The sequence below is a fragment of the Lathyrus oleraceus genome, chromosome 4 (genome assembly GCF_024323335.1).
Source record: "Lathyrus oleraceus cultivar Zhongwan6 chromosome 4, CAAS_Psat_ZW6_1.0, whole genome shotgun sequence".
Taxonomy (NCBI): Eukaryota; Viridiplantae; Streptophyta; class Magnoliopsida; order Fabales; family Fabaceae; genus Lathyrus; species Lathyrus oleraceus.
Genome location: NC_066582.1, coordinates 78,085,767 through 78,100,929, shown reverse-complemented (window position 1 = coordinate 78,100,929; position 15,163 = coordinate 78,085,767). Strand labels below are relative to the sequence as shown.

Here is a 15,163-nt window from a genome sequence, read left to right as displayed (position 1 = left end):
AGAAGACCTCCTTTTATAGTGAAAATTCCCAACAGCAGTTGGACAGGTCCAAAGATGTCTCTAAAAAGCCCGACGAATGAAAAGCCCGAGAAAACTAGAATTTTTGGGCTTGGGCTGACACGGCCCGTGTCAGCTGACACGGGTGGCCGTGTCAGTGTACGGTTTAAGCTGACACGCCCATGGCAAGGGTGACACGGTTGAGGGCTCTGCCTGACACGGCCCGTGTCAGCTGACACGGGTGGCTGTGCCAGGCTACTGTTTTCTTTACTTGTCTTCCCTTGCCCTAACACGGCCCGTGTCAGGTGACACGGGTGATTGTGTCAGGCTTCCTGTACCGGGGTTTTCTACTCCTTTGCATGTCGGAATCTTGCACTGTCTTGTTCTGAGTTCTCCGGTTCTTCTACCTGGATCTGTGGACAAAAACACAGCTATCCCACGCATAAAATCAAGATAATAAAAGGTAAAACATAAAAAGATAAAAAAACGCGTAAATAAAATGACGGAAGTAAAACTAACTCAAAATGTACCATAAATGCTTGCACAGTGTGTCAAATGTCTCTGTTTTGCGTCGGATCAGTAATGAAAATTCAATGTAAATGGTGACTGATCAGAGGGGTAGAAGGTTTTTATTTTGTATGGTGGTGCTTCACGGAAGAAGACGGTGGCACCATCGCCTCAGCCACCTTCTCTTACGTGTTTCACATCTCAGTGAGAGAGAGGGTTTATAGGAGAAAGAATACAGAGGCAAAAAGGTGATGGAGATAGAATGATGAAGGAGACAAATGAGAGGGTGGATGAATGTTTACTCTTCTAGGATTTTTGTATGTTTGAGGCAATGGTTTTGGCCATTAGGGCCCAACCCGTCTAAAATATTATCAAGCATACCCTGCACTGATCATCTAACCTCCCTTGGATCCTATCATATTCATCTTATAAGGCCAATTACTAGACCCAAGGTCCTTGTTTCATTTCCATCAGTAGAAACACTCTACTTCCATTTTTTGCACCCCTAGATTTTCATTATATGTTTATTCTCAATTAATTAATTGAATGATTATTTTAGTTAATTAAATTTTTTAATTAAATATAATTAACTTAATCACATGATTACATATTTCTTTAGTAAATGGGGTTAGGGTAATTAATTTTAATTAACTAATTAATGGACTAAATTAAACTATAATTAATTAATTAATTGAGCATTAACCCTTTATTTTTCTTGTTTATTCCATTATGTTCCACATGATAGAAATGCCTCCATATCCTTTACTTGAAGCTCCTTATATAATTCTTGTTTTGTTTCTTTTTCTTAGTTAGTATCTTAGAATTTAGTAAATGATTTGACTACCTAATATCAATCTGTTCAAATCAAAATCGTTGGTCAATACCAAAAGCGTTTTCCAAATCCAATAAAGTTCAAACACTTGGTCAACACCAAGTCCCTGTTTTCAAAACCACTTTCCAAACTTTCCAAACCACTTTCACAATTCACATCGCAATTCAAATCAAATGTTTGACATAACATCAAGATCCTTTCACAAAATTATTAAGTCAGACTTTGACATTTTTTAATAATGAAAGAAAATGGCTACCTGGGTGAAAGGTCCACTCATAGCCCCGAGTGTTAGGCCCAAGTGGTAATCTCTTGTAAGTCATAAATACTCGTCTTTCACTAAAATATAATCGTGTGACCTATCCACAATAAATTGAAGTATAAAGACTACCTGGATGAAAGGTCCAATCATAGTCTCGAACACTAAGCCCAAGTTGTAATAACTTGCAAGCTTAAGTGTTTCTCTTTCATTCAAAACACTTATAACTATTCAAAACTTTTTTCGAAACAAATTGAAATAAAAATACTACCTGGGTGAAAGGTCCAGTCATAGTCCGAGTATTAGGCCCAAGTGGTAATCGCTTATAAGTCATAAATACTCGTCTTTCAAGTCAAAAACATACTCAAACAAATTAAACCTAATCTCTCACCCTCGTGCAGTCAACAATGTTTTACAAAAAAAACATTGTTTAGTTCATTCTAATGCGAATACAAACTAGTGCTTAAGCATCCACCGCAAGCATACAAGCAAATATTTAACCATTAGAATATGATCTAAACACTTGTTCAAAAAACAAACCAACAAAACATAGCCTTCACCCAAAATTATGAAGCTTTGAGTTCTGAATTTGTACCCAAGGATACGTAGGAGCAAGATCCATAATCTAGCCAGGCATTGTAATAAAAACATTTTTGTGACCCCTTTTTCTTTTCCTTTTTCCCATTTTTTCATTCAAATAAAATAATTAACATAAGCTAACATTCAATCTCAAGTTTAACTAAAAGGTTCTCGTTGAGTACAACAAACGTGAGGGGTGCTAATAAATTCCTCTTGCATAATCGAATCCCGAACCCGAATATTGTTGCGACGACCATCTTCATTTTATTTTAAGGTTTTTGTCTATATTTTCCCTTTCCTTAATTAGCATAAATAAAGTTTTGTGGAGACTCTATTCGAATAATTTTTTCTGCGAGCGTGCGAAGGATCGTATTTTTCGAGATGCAAAAATGGACATCATAAGCAGATGCTTAGCAATGAGTAATCATTCTTTCCTTCTCCTCTTCGGGGATACACTGTCGGAATATACCATTGGTAGCTCTCTTGAAAATATAGGTTCATCCCATTAATGTTGTTCCATATCAAAAAATAACTTCTTCTTTTGCTGATAATACATATCATGAGGTAAGCCTTTATATGATTCAACTTCTCTATCCTCATGGACAATACTTCCAGTCAAAGATGCTTCCAACCCATCTGACAGAAGTGGTTCAGATAAGTACTCCCTGACACACTCATCTATGATATCAACCAAGCAACAAGTATAACCAATGCATGGTTTTTTGATGAATTTAGACAAGAGGAATTTGATCTTCTCATCTCCCACCTCAAAGGTAAGCTTTCCTCTATCAATTCTTGACATCAATTATAGCACTAAAGATAGCCAAAAAGGGTATTCCTAGGAGGATTGAAATATGAGCATCTTCATTTATATCCATAACCATAAAGTCGATGGGAATGTACAACTAACTAATTCTTAAGGGAACATCTTCCAATATTCCTACTAGATACATTGTAGATCTATCGCATAGTTGTAAGGACATTTTTGTAGGGTTTAGCTTACAAGATTGAGTCTCCTACATAAAGATAGAGGCATCTGGATGACGCTCGCACCAAGATCAGATTGACATTTGTTTATGACATGGTTACCAATAACAAAAGGAATTAAGAAACTCCCTGGATCTTTTAGCTTAGGTGTCAGCTTATATTGAATGGTAGTGCTACACTCCTCTATGAGTGCCACCATACCATCATAATCAATCTTCCTCTTATTTTTCAGAATTTCCTTCAAGAATTTTGCATATAAGGGCATCCGAGTTATGGCTTCAGTTGAGGGAATGTTGAAATGGCTCTTTTTTATGAGCTCAACAAGCTTTTTGAATTGTTCTTTAATCTTTTCTTTCATGAATCTTTGTGGGAATGAAATTGGAGGATTATAAGGAGGAGGAGACACATATGGCTATTTTTTTTCTTCCTTGAATATCTCATTTTCCTTGGATGTTTACTCACTCTCTTTCTCTAGTGGTAAAAATTAATTCTCAATATCATTTCTGGCATCCCTCTTATTAGCAATGACTTCCATCTCTCTACTGCTTTGCAGCATCACAACATTCACATGTCTTTTTTATGGTTATGGGTTATAGTGGAGTTTTTCCGTCATTATTTCAAGATTTGACTTTTAGGGAACAAAAAGGGCATCTTTTGGTCCTTGAACATTGGATGGAACAACATGTGGTGTTGAACCGGAAGCAAACAGAAGATTATTTATCTTGTTTGACGTATTGGGGTGGTTTCTCCAACCTGTGTTATATGTATTGGAAGATGGATTCCGTTGTTGAGCATAGTTACACTGGTTAGGGTTGGGTTCAATTATGACCATTAGATGGCATTCACCACCAACGTGACCAGCTACTCCATAAAATTTTTAATTAGGAGTTACAAAGGTTGTAGTTGTAGTATGCGTGATGCTTAGGCTATCTAAATTTTGGTACAACAAACTCACCTTTGCATTCATATGGTCGACGATAATAAATTCATAAATTCCACCCTTCAGTGGTTCCTTCTCAATAGGAGTGTGTTCTCTCCCTCACTAGTAATTATTTTGAGCCCTGTCTTCTATAAGAGAATATGCCTAATTGAATGTCTAGTTCATCAGGACCCCTCTAGTGTTCGTGTCCAAGGTTATTCTCATATTATATAGGAGACTGTTACAAAAGGTGTGGACGATGAGCCACTTCTCAAGTCCATGATATGGACATATTCTCATTATCTCCTTTAATTTCTTCCATGCTTCAAAGATCGATTCCCCGTCTGTTTACCTAAATCAGATAATTTGGTTCCTAAGTTACACCGTCTTACTCGGCTGGAAGTATCTTGATAATAGCCTATTCTTGAGCTAATTGCATGTTGCAATGCAATTAGATATGGGTATTGTATCCATGATTTGTCCCTATCCCTAAGGGAGAATGTAAATAAACAAAGTCGAACGACATCCAAATCGACTCCATTGCATTTTAGGGTGTCACAATATTCGACGAAAATTGAATGGTGCAAGTTCGGGTCGTCCGTTAAGGAACCAGAAAACTGGTTCTACTGCATCATATGCATAAGAGAGGCTTTTAATTTTAAAAAAATTGTTGCTATGGCAAGATGAACAATGATCGAATGTGGTTCTTCATTTGAGGGCACGCCATATTCTTTCAGTGGCGATTATCGTGATCGGACATCACTTATTAGTTTTTAAGCAGTTGACGTCTCTCTTGGAGATAGTGTTTGATTCCATTGATCGGTTTAACGAGGTTCCCTGGGCTACGAGATCTTTGCATAAAATTGAGAACGAGAAAAATAAAAACGAAAAAAAATGCCTTGGTCTATATGTTGGAATAATGGATAAACGACATCGAACAAAATTTGGTCCTCGACAACGGTGAAAAAACCTTGATAGGCTGCAAGTGTACGATTATACCTAATAGTATAAGAATATATTGTATACTCAATGCCAAATGTTCAAGTCCCATTTTATATTATTTTGGTGTAAAGCTAAGACTATGTGAAATTGTTTTTTATTTCAAAAAGGAAAATAGTTTGATTTTATAATGTTAAATGCAAGATTCTGAGATCATGATTCTCATCTCTTGAGTTTATTCATGTAAATTGCAATATCAATCATAATGAGAAATCTGATTTTGTAGAAAATATCAAAATTAGTTGTGACGCCCACCTCCGTCAGCGTGTCACTAGGCCTTAAAACCCGAATAGATATCCTCTTTTGCAGCAAGAAAATTTTGTTTAAATTTTTTATAAAGAAAGTATATTCACTGGATCAATTTCGATCCGCTTTTGTATCTATCGGAACCTATCAATTGAACTTCTACGTAGGATACCATTTCCGCCCTCTCAGCGTGTAAACGAGATTTTTATATGTCTACTATTTTAGCAAGCCTATTTATCTTTGAAAACATAAATTGAAAAAAATTACATCATTCTAGTTATAATTATTATTCAAGCGACTTGCATGAGGTTCGTCGATGCAACGATCCCCATGTCTCAGACTCTAGCATAAACTACTCAGACATACTTAATAAAACAACATAAACAAACATGGAATTCATGATAAAAACTGATAAATAAAACCTGGAAATGAAGTAAGCAATATTGAAATTAATTATGCTTTAAAGGGAGACTTCGATCTGAATACAGTAGTAGTAATATAGCATAATAGAGCAATAGAAAACAACATTAGTAAATAATAATACAACTTCAATTATAACAATAATTGCAAAATTTTAAGTGAAATATGTTATAAAAATGAAGTAGTATCTTTACAAAGTGTTATAATACGAAATTTATACTCTGTAGGTCTTGAATTGGCAGTTGAGAGGCCTTGGAATCATGAGAAACAACCTATGGATCATGCAGAAAATTGTTTGAATCTTCCTAGACGTGGGCTCCTATGAACGTAATGATGGGCGTCATCCCATATCACGTTCATCCCGTCATGACAAGGTAGGAAGAAACGCTCAAATCTGGATCCATGACGAACATTAGGGATGATGATGGGCTGCTCATCATAGATTTATAAGCTGAAGTTCTTTGTATGCTTATGAAATGCTCAAGGTCAACTTCCTTTGGGCATGACAGTCGTATTGCACCACGCATCATGGTTGTTAATGACCCACCCGTCATGGAGTGTGTGTAACACCCCGATAAATAAATAAGATAATTATTTAATTTAAGTTAATATTTTAATTATTAATTTAATTTAAGTAATTGAGATTATTGGATTATTTATTTATTATTATTATTTGGAATAATAATTAGTGGAAAATATATAAGTTGGAATATGGAAAAAAGGGTTCATTGTTGGTAAAGAGTTTTCACGTGAAACAGAGAAAGCGGCTGAAAGGTGAAAAGTGGAGAAAGAGCAAAGGTTGAAGAACGGAAAAGCTTGAAGCTTAGAGACTGCCGGATTATCTCAGGTAAGGGGGGTTTATCGTCGCTTAATGGGTATTATAGATTAACATGTCATGGGTAGTGAGAAACCGTTGAATTGACCCTAATTGGGATTGTTGAATGTTGAAAGATTGTGATGAATAAACTGAGTTTAAGCTGTAATTGAGTCCGTAATTGTGTGAGTCGTGTTTTCCCGAACGTGTAGCTTTTTACGGAAATTGAATCGGAGGTCCGGAAGTCCTCCAACGGCGGAAAATGCGGGAACTCTGCATTCTGCCTTGTGTTAGCGCAGGAACTGCTGTTTTGTCTGCGTTAACCGGTTAACCCAGGGCGTTAACCGGTTAACACTGTTATATTTTGTGAAAATGTGCTGTTTTGCCTGCGTTAACCGGTTAACCCAGGGCGTTAACCGGTTAACACTGTTGCGTTTGCCAGAAAATGTATTTTTGCCTGCGTTAACCGGTTAACCCAGGGCGTTAACCGGTTAACACTGTTGGAAATTAGAAAAATTGTATTTTAATGTTGTGAACATAATTGGTGATTGGCCCATTTTAGTTGATTGTGAGGAATAAGTTTGTTGGGTTTTTGTTATGAAATGTTGACCCAATTATGTTGATCAGTTGTGTTAAAGTTGTTGAAAATACTGAGTTGTAGGCTTGATGAGCCAAAGTTGATTATAAGTTGATTTTTGTTGAATACGTTGTTGTGTTGATATTATTATTATGTTGTCGACAGTTTAAAGTCGTGTATGCCATGTACATTCATATGCATTAAGTCGGAGCTTTGCTCACACCACGTTGGCCTGGATTGGCAAATTTTAAGTTGAAAGTTGAAGGCTTATGCCTTGATGCCCACTAAAATGGCAATGATTTTTAAGTTGGGAGTTTTACTCCGAATGGTACCACATGCATGACGAGTCGAGTCTCATTTGAGTTGCATTTTATGTTGTTCTTGAGTAAGATATTGAGTTGATATCTGCCGTTGCTGTATGTGTAATCTGATTTGGGTGATGAAACGTGTTAAATTACTTAGCATTACATGATGAATTATAATGCTTATTATATTGATTGAGAGACTCACCCTTACAGTTATTTTTCAGGTAACGAGCAATGAGTCGAGTAGAAGCTAATGTTGGGAGTCTAGTGTAGTCGCTTTAGTGGGTCATGCTCTGATAGATGTAACATCGGGACGGGATGTTTTAATTATTTTGCTGTCGGTTGTTGAACTATTTTTCATGTAATATGTTATACGTTTTAATTGGTTGACATAATTTCTATCCGCTGCGTATTTTTGAAATGTTTTATGGTTGATATAATAAAAGAGCATGACAGATGTTATTTTCGAAGATGTGACACTCTTGTTTTGTGTATTTACTCTGATATATATATATATATATATATATATACTTGTTGTTGTTATTAAATAATTGGGGTATTTTAGAAGGGTGTTACATTAGTGGTATCAGAGCAGGTCGGTCTGTCCGGCCAGTTGTCGTGTCATTACTGTCTAACAATTAGGTATTGTTACCAATCTAACTTTAAGTTGTGTTGTATTGATAAGTTGAAATGGCTGGAAGGAATGACGCTGCAATGGCTGCCGCAATGCAAGCAATGGCACAAGCGGTGCAGAACTTGCCAAATGCTGGTGGAGATGCTGGATCACGTAGCTTGGCGACTTTTCAGAGAGAGAATCCGCCGGTGTTTAAAGGGAAGCATGATCCAGATGCAGCCTTGGGATGGTTGAAAGAGATTGAGAGAATCTTCCGTGTTATGGATTGCACTCCAGCTCAGAAGGTTCGGTATGGTACTCACATGCTAGCAGTCGAAGCTGATGACTGGTGGCTAGAGACTCACGAGAGGTTGACCGTGGCAGGTGAAGACATTACTTGGGATGTATTCCGTAGGGAATTCCTGAGGAAGTATTATCCGGAAGATGTCCGTGGTAAGAAGGAAATTGAGTTCCTTGAGCTGAAGCAAGGAAACATGTCTGTCACTGATTATGCTGCGAAATTTGTGGAGCTGTCCAAATTTTATCCTCATTACACTGGTGCTGGTGCTGAATTTTCAAAGTGCATCAAGTTTGAAAATGGACTGCGCTCTGAAATTAAGAAGGCTGTTGGGTATCAGAAGATACGCATTATTACTGAATTGGTTGATAGCTGCAGGATATTTGAAGAAGACAATAATGCTCATTACAAGATTGTCAGTGACCGCAGGGGCAAGCAACATCAAAATCGTGGCAAGCCGTATGATGCCCCAGTGGGAAAAGGGAAACAAGGAGCTGCTCCGGCTCAGAGGACTAGTAGGGGAGGTACTCCTGCTGGTATAGTTTGCTTCAAATGTGGTCAGGCTGGTCATAAGAGTAATGTATGCACTGCTGAAGTAAAGAGGTGTTTTCGCTGTGGTAAGACTGGTCATGCAATGGCTGATTGCAAGCACAAGGAAATGATTTGTTTTAATTGTGGCGAAGAAGGGCATATTGGAAGTCAGTGTCAGAAGCCAAAGAAATCTCAGACTGGGAAGGTGTTCGCATTGACCAGAACTCAAACCTCCTGTGAGGACAGACTTATCCGAGGTACATGTTTCATAAATGGTACTCCTTTAATTACTATTATTGATACCGGTGCTACACACTGTTTTATTTCTGCTAACTGTGCTCGAAGACTGGGTTTGAAATTGTCCGCTTTGGATGGTGAATTGATTGTTGAGACCCCAGCTAAGGGATCAGTAACTACTTCTTTGGTATGTTTAAAATGTCCTTTGTCGATCTTCGATAAAGATTTCTGTGTTGATTTAGTATGTTTGCAGTTGGATGGGATGGATGTAATTCTTGGTATGAACTGGTTAGAGTATAATTATGTTCATATAAATTGTCATCATAAGTCGGTGAGGTTTTCCACTCCTGAAGAGGAAGGAGTTGACTTATTACCTTTCAGAGAATTGCGAAAATTGATGAAAGAAGGAGCTCAGATGTTTTCCTTGATGGCGACGTTGTCGGTTGAAAGTAAAGCTAAGATAGAGGAACTGTTAGTGGTGAAAGAATTCCCTGAAGTTTTTCCTGATGAAATTCCTAGTGTGCCGCCAGAGAGGGAAGTTGAATTTACTATTGATCTGGTACCTGGTACTAGGCCTGTTTCGATGGCACCGTATAGAATGTCAGCATCTGAATTGTATGAATTAAAGAAGCAATTGGAAGACTTACTTGAGAAGAAGTTTATAAGGCCAAGTGTGTCGCCGTGGGGAGCTCCAGTGTTGCTAGTAAAGAAGAAAGAGGGTAGTATGAGGCTTTGTATTGATTATAGACAATTGAATAAAGTAACGATCAAGAATAAGTATCCACTACCGAGGATAGATGATTTGATGGATCAATTAGTGGGTGCTTGTGTGTTCAGTAAAATTGATTTGAGATCGGGCTATCATCAGATCAAAGTGAAAGATGAAGACATCCAGAAGACAGCGTTCAGAACTCGGTATGGACATTATGAGTATTCTGTGATGCCTTTCGGTGTGACTAATGCGCCGGGAGTGTTTATGGAATACATGAATCGTATTTTCCATACTTATCTGGATCATTTTGTGGTAGTATTTATTGATGATATTTTGATTTACTCTAAGTCCGAAGGAGAGCACCAGGAACATTTGAGATTAGTATTGGAGGTTTTGAAAGATAAGAAATTGTATGCGAAGTTGTCCAAGTGTGAGTTTTGGTTAAGAGAAGTCAGTTTTCTCGGCCATGTAATTTCAGGAAAAGGTATTGTTGTAGATCCTTCCAAGGTAGAAGCGGTATTGCAATGGGAAACTCCTAAGTCGGTTACCGAGATTAGAAGCTTTTTGGGATTAGCTGGATATTATAGAAGATTCATTGAAGGATTTTCTAAGTTAGCACTTCCGTTGACTAAATTAACTTGCAAAGGTAAAGCTTTCGTGTGGGATGTTCAGTGCGAAGAGAGTTTTAATGAATTAAAGAGGAGATTGACGTCGGCGCCGGTTTTGACTTTGCCAAATCCGGAGGAACCGTTTATAATTTACTGTGATGCTTCGTTGATGGGTTTGGGAGGTGTGCTCATGCAAAATAATAAAGTAATTGCTTATGCGTCGCGACAGTTGAGAATTCATGAAAAGAACTATCCTACGCATGATCTTGAACTTGCTGCTGTAGTGTTTGCGCTAAAACTTTGGAGGCATTACCTTTATGGTTCCAGATTCGAAGTTTTCAGCGATCATAAAAGTTTAAAGTATCTATTTGATCAGAAAGAGCTGAACATGAGACAACGTAGGTGGTTCGAATTGCTTAAGGATTATGATTTCGGTTTGAATTATCATCCAGGAAAAGCAAATGTTGTGGCCGATGCTTTAAGTAGAAAGACCTTGCATGTGTCAGCAATGATGATTAAGGAGTTGGAATTAATTGAGCAATTTCGGGATATGAGTTTGGTTTGCGAAGTAACACCGCAGAGTGTGATGCTAGGAATGCTAAAGATTAATAATGATTTTATGGATAGTATCCGAGAGGCACAGAAGTTGGATGTGAAATTAGTAGATATCCTTGATCGTTGTGGTCAATCAGGGAAAAGTGACTTTAAGGTTGACGCGAGAGGTGTGTTGAAATTAGGGGAAAGAATTTGTATTCCTGATGATGCGATTTTGAAGAGAAGTATTTTAGAGGAGGGTCATAGAAGCAGTTTGAGTATTCATCCAGGAGCTACTAAAATGTATCAGGATTTAAAGAAATTATTTTGGTGGCCCGGAATGAAAGAAGAGGTGGCTCGTTTTGTGTATGCGTGCTTAACTTGTCAGAAGTCGAAGATTGAGCATCAGAAGCTTGCTGGGTTGATGCAACCGTTAGACGTTCCAGAATGGAAATGGGATAGCATTTCTATGGACTTTGTAACGGGGCTGCCTACTACCTTACGAGGGCACGATTCGATTTGGGTGATCGTTGATAGGCTCACGAAGTCGGCTCACTTCATACCTATTAACATCACTTACCCAATTGCGAAGTTGGCAGAGATTTACATTCGAGTAGTTGTAAAGTTGCATGGTGTTCCTCTGTGTATTGTGTCGGACAGGGATCCGAGGTTTACATCGGGATTTTGGAAAAGTTTGCAAGATTCGTTGGGATCTAAGTTGAGGTTGAGTTCGACATATCATCCTCAAACTGATGGCCAAACTGAGAGAACTATTCAGTCATTGGAAGATTTACTAAGGGCTTGTGTTCTTGAACAAGGAGGTTCGTGGGACACTTATCTTCCATTGATCGAGTTCACATACAATAATAGTTACCATTCTAGTATCGGAATGGCGCCTTTTGAAGCATTATATGGTCGTAGATGTAGAACTCCTTTGTGTTGGCACGAATCTGGTGAGGGTGTAGTACTTGGACCAGAGTTAGTTCGAGAAACTACCGAGAAAGTGAAGTTTATCCGGGAGAAGATGAAAGCTTCTCAGAGTAGGCAGAAGAGTTACCATGACAAGCGGAAGAAGGATTTAGAATTTCAAGCTGGTGACCATGTGTTTTTGAGAGTCACGCCTGTGACCGGAGTTGGGAGGGCTTTGAAGTCTAAAAAGCTCACTCCTCGCTTCATTGGTCCATATCAGATCTTAGAACGGGTTGGAAGAGTTGCTTATCGAATGGCATTACCACCTAATCTTTCGAATTTGCATGATGTATTCCATGTGTCGCAGCTTCGGAAGTATATCTCAGATCCGTCTCATGTGGTTAGTATGGATGATGTGCAAGTGCGAGATAATTTAACAGTAGAGACAAAGCCTGTGCGAGTTGAAGATCGTGAAACAAAGACTCTTCGAGGAAAAGAGATTGGGTTGGTTAAAGTCGTTTGGTTGGGAGCTGCGGGCGAAAGCATGACATGGGAACTTGAGAGTCGGATGAGGGAGTCTTATCCGGAGTTATTTGCTTGAGGTATGTTTTCGAGGACGAAAACTCTTTTAGTAGGGGAGAGTTGTAACACCCCGATAAATAAATAAGATAATTATTTAATTTAAGTTAATATTTTAATTATTAATTTAATTTAAGTAATTGAGATTATTGGATTATTTATTTATTATTATTATTTGGAATAATAATTAGTGGAAAATATATAAGTTGGAATATGGAAAAAAGGGTTCATTGTTGGTAAAGAGTTTTCACGTGAAACAGAGAAAGCGGCTGAAAGGTGAAAAGTGGAGAAAGAGCAAAGGTTGAAGAACGGAAAAGCTTGAAGCTTAGAGACTGCCGGATTATCTCAGGTAAGGGGGGTTTATCGTCGCTTAATGGGTATTATAGATTAACATGTCATGGGTAGTGAGAAACCGTTGAATTGACCCTAATTGGGATTGTTGAATGTTGAAAGATTGTGATGAATAAACTGAGTTTAAGCTGTAATTGAGTCCGTAATTGTGTGAGTCGTGTTTTCCCGAACGTGTAGCTTTTTACGGAAATTGAATCGGAGGTCCGGAAGTCCTCCAACGGCGGAAAATGCGGGAACTCTGCATTCTGCCTTGTGTTAGCGCAGGAACTGCTGTTTTGTCTGCGTTAACCGGTTAACCCAGGGCGTTAACCGGTTAACACTGTTATATTTTGTGAAAATGTGTTGTTTTGCCTGCGTTAACCGGTTAACCCAGGGCGTTAACCGGTTAACACTGTTGCGTTTGCCAGAAAATGTATTTTTGCCTGCGTTAACTGGTTAACCCAGGGCGTTAACCGGTTAACACTGTTGGAAATTAGAAAAATTGGTATTTTAATGTTGTGAACATAATTGGTGATTGGCCCATTTTAGTTGATTGTGAGGAATAAGTTTGTTGGGTTTATGTTATGAAATGTTGACCCAATTATGTTGATCAGTTGTGTTAAAGTTGTTGAAAATACTGAGTTGTAGGCTTGATGAGCCAAAGTTGATTATAAGTTGATTTTTGTTGAATACGTTGTTGTGTTGATATTATTATTATGTTGTCGACAGTTTAAAGTCGTGTATGCCATGTACATTCATATGCATTAAGTCGGAGCTTTGCTCACACCACGTTGGCCTGGATTGGCAAATTTTAAGTTGAAAGTTGAAGGCTTATGCCTTGATGCCCACTAAAATGGCAATGATTTTTAAGTTGGGAGTTTTACTCCGAATGGTACCACATGCATGACGAGTCGAGTCTCATTTGAGTTGCATTTTATGTTGTTCTTGAGTAAGATATTGAGTTGATATCTGCCGTTGTTGTATGTGTAATCTGATTTGGGTGATGAAACGTGTTAAATTACTTAGCATTACATGATGAATTATAATGCTTATTATATTGATTGAGAGACTCACCCTTACAGTTATTTTTCAGGTAACGAGCAATGAGTCGAGTAGAAGCTAATGCTGGGAGTCTAGTGTAGTCGCTTTAGTGGGTCATGCTCTGATAGATGTAACATCGGGACGGGATGTTTTAATTATTTTGCTGTCGGTTGTTGAACTATTTTTCATGTAATATGTTATACGTTTTAATTGGTTGACATAATTTCTATCCGCTGCGTATTTTTGAAATGTTTTATGGTTGATATAATAAAAGAGCATGACAGATGTTATTTTCGAAGATGTGACACTCTTGTTTTGTGTATTTACTCTGATATATATATATATATATATATACTTGTTGTTGTTATTAAATAATTGGGGTATTTTAGAAGGGTGTTACAGTGTGCATCTTGATTTTTCTTTCTTCTTCTTCTTCTTCTTCTTTGATTTCTCTCCGCATTCGACACCAATTGCTTAATGCCAACAACACAATGTATATGACAAACTATTGCAGTAAAATGAATATAGAAATGATACTAAAAATACTAAAAGTAACCTAATAAACACGATTAAAATGCTTGTTATCGTATATGGCCCTGGCCACCAGAATAGTGACATGCCCAAGAGACTCTGGAATAATCATTAGAGTAATGTTATGTTATTTGACATGTTGATACTTTTAGTCTAACGTTATGAACTCATTTAGCTTGAATATGTCAAAATCCTTCACATTCATGATATTGGATTCCATTGTCTTTGTGTAATTTTCTCCAACTTTTCCTTTACACTGAAAGTTAATACTTTTGGAGTTCTGATACAGGTTATCTTTGACATTGGTAGTGAAATTTTTCCTTTATCTCATGTCAAGTCTTCTGATGATCTTGCCAAAACTCTTGCCTAGAAGGGAAATTGATTAATTTATGTTTTCATCAGCATCACCTTTTAACTAATCAACACATTCATTTGTGTGAGCTTTCAATGTGACACTCTTATTCTTTTTCTCCGATTTTTCTTCAATCACCCTTTCAAAAGTTAGAAAATATCCAATCAACTCATTAACTTTCAATTTGGCTACACCTTGGGCTTCTTCAATGGTTGTGACTTTTGTATCAAACATCTTTGGAAGTAATCTAAGGATTTTTCTTACCAACTTTTTTTCAGACATCTTTTTACCAGAGGCAAAAGAGTTATTGGAAATGTCACAATGTCAAACATTGAATTCAATAATGGTTTTATCCTCCTTCGTCTTCGTCTTTCAATTTTCAAAATTATTGTGAAAAGTGAAAGTCTTGACATACGAAAATCAGATGTGCCTTTATGAGCAACTTCAAGA

At 37.5% G+C, this 15,163-nt stretch overlaps 1 non-coding gene across 1 annotated transcript; it reads left to right on the top strand.

The window, feature by feature from the left end:
- Positions 1 to 4,351: 4,351 nt before the first annotated feature.
- Positions 4,352 to 4,458, top strand: LOC127077444 (small nucleolar RNA R71). Its single transcript, XR_007787256.1, has one exon. It is a non-coding gene; the product is annotated as a small nucleolar RNA R71 (small nucleolar RNA).
- The last annotated feature ends 10,705 nt before the right edge of the window (positions 4,459 to 15,163 follow it).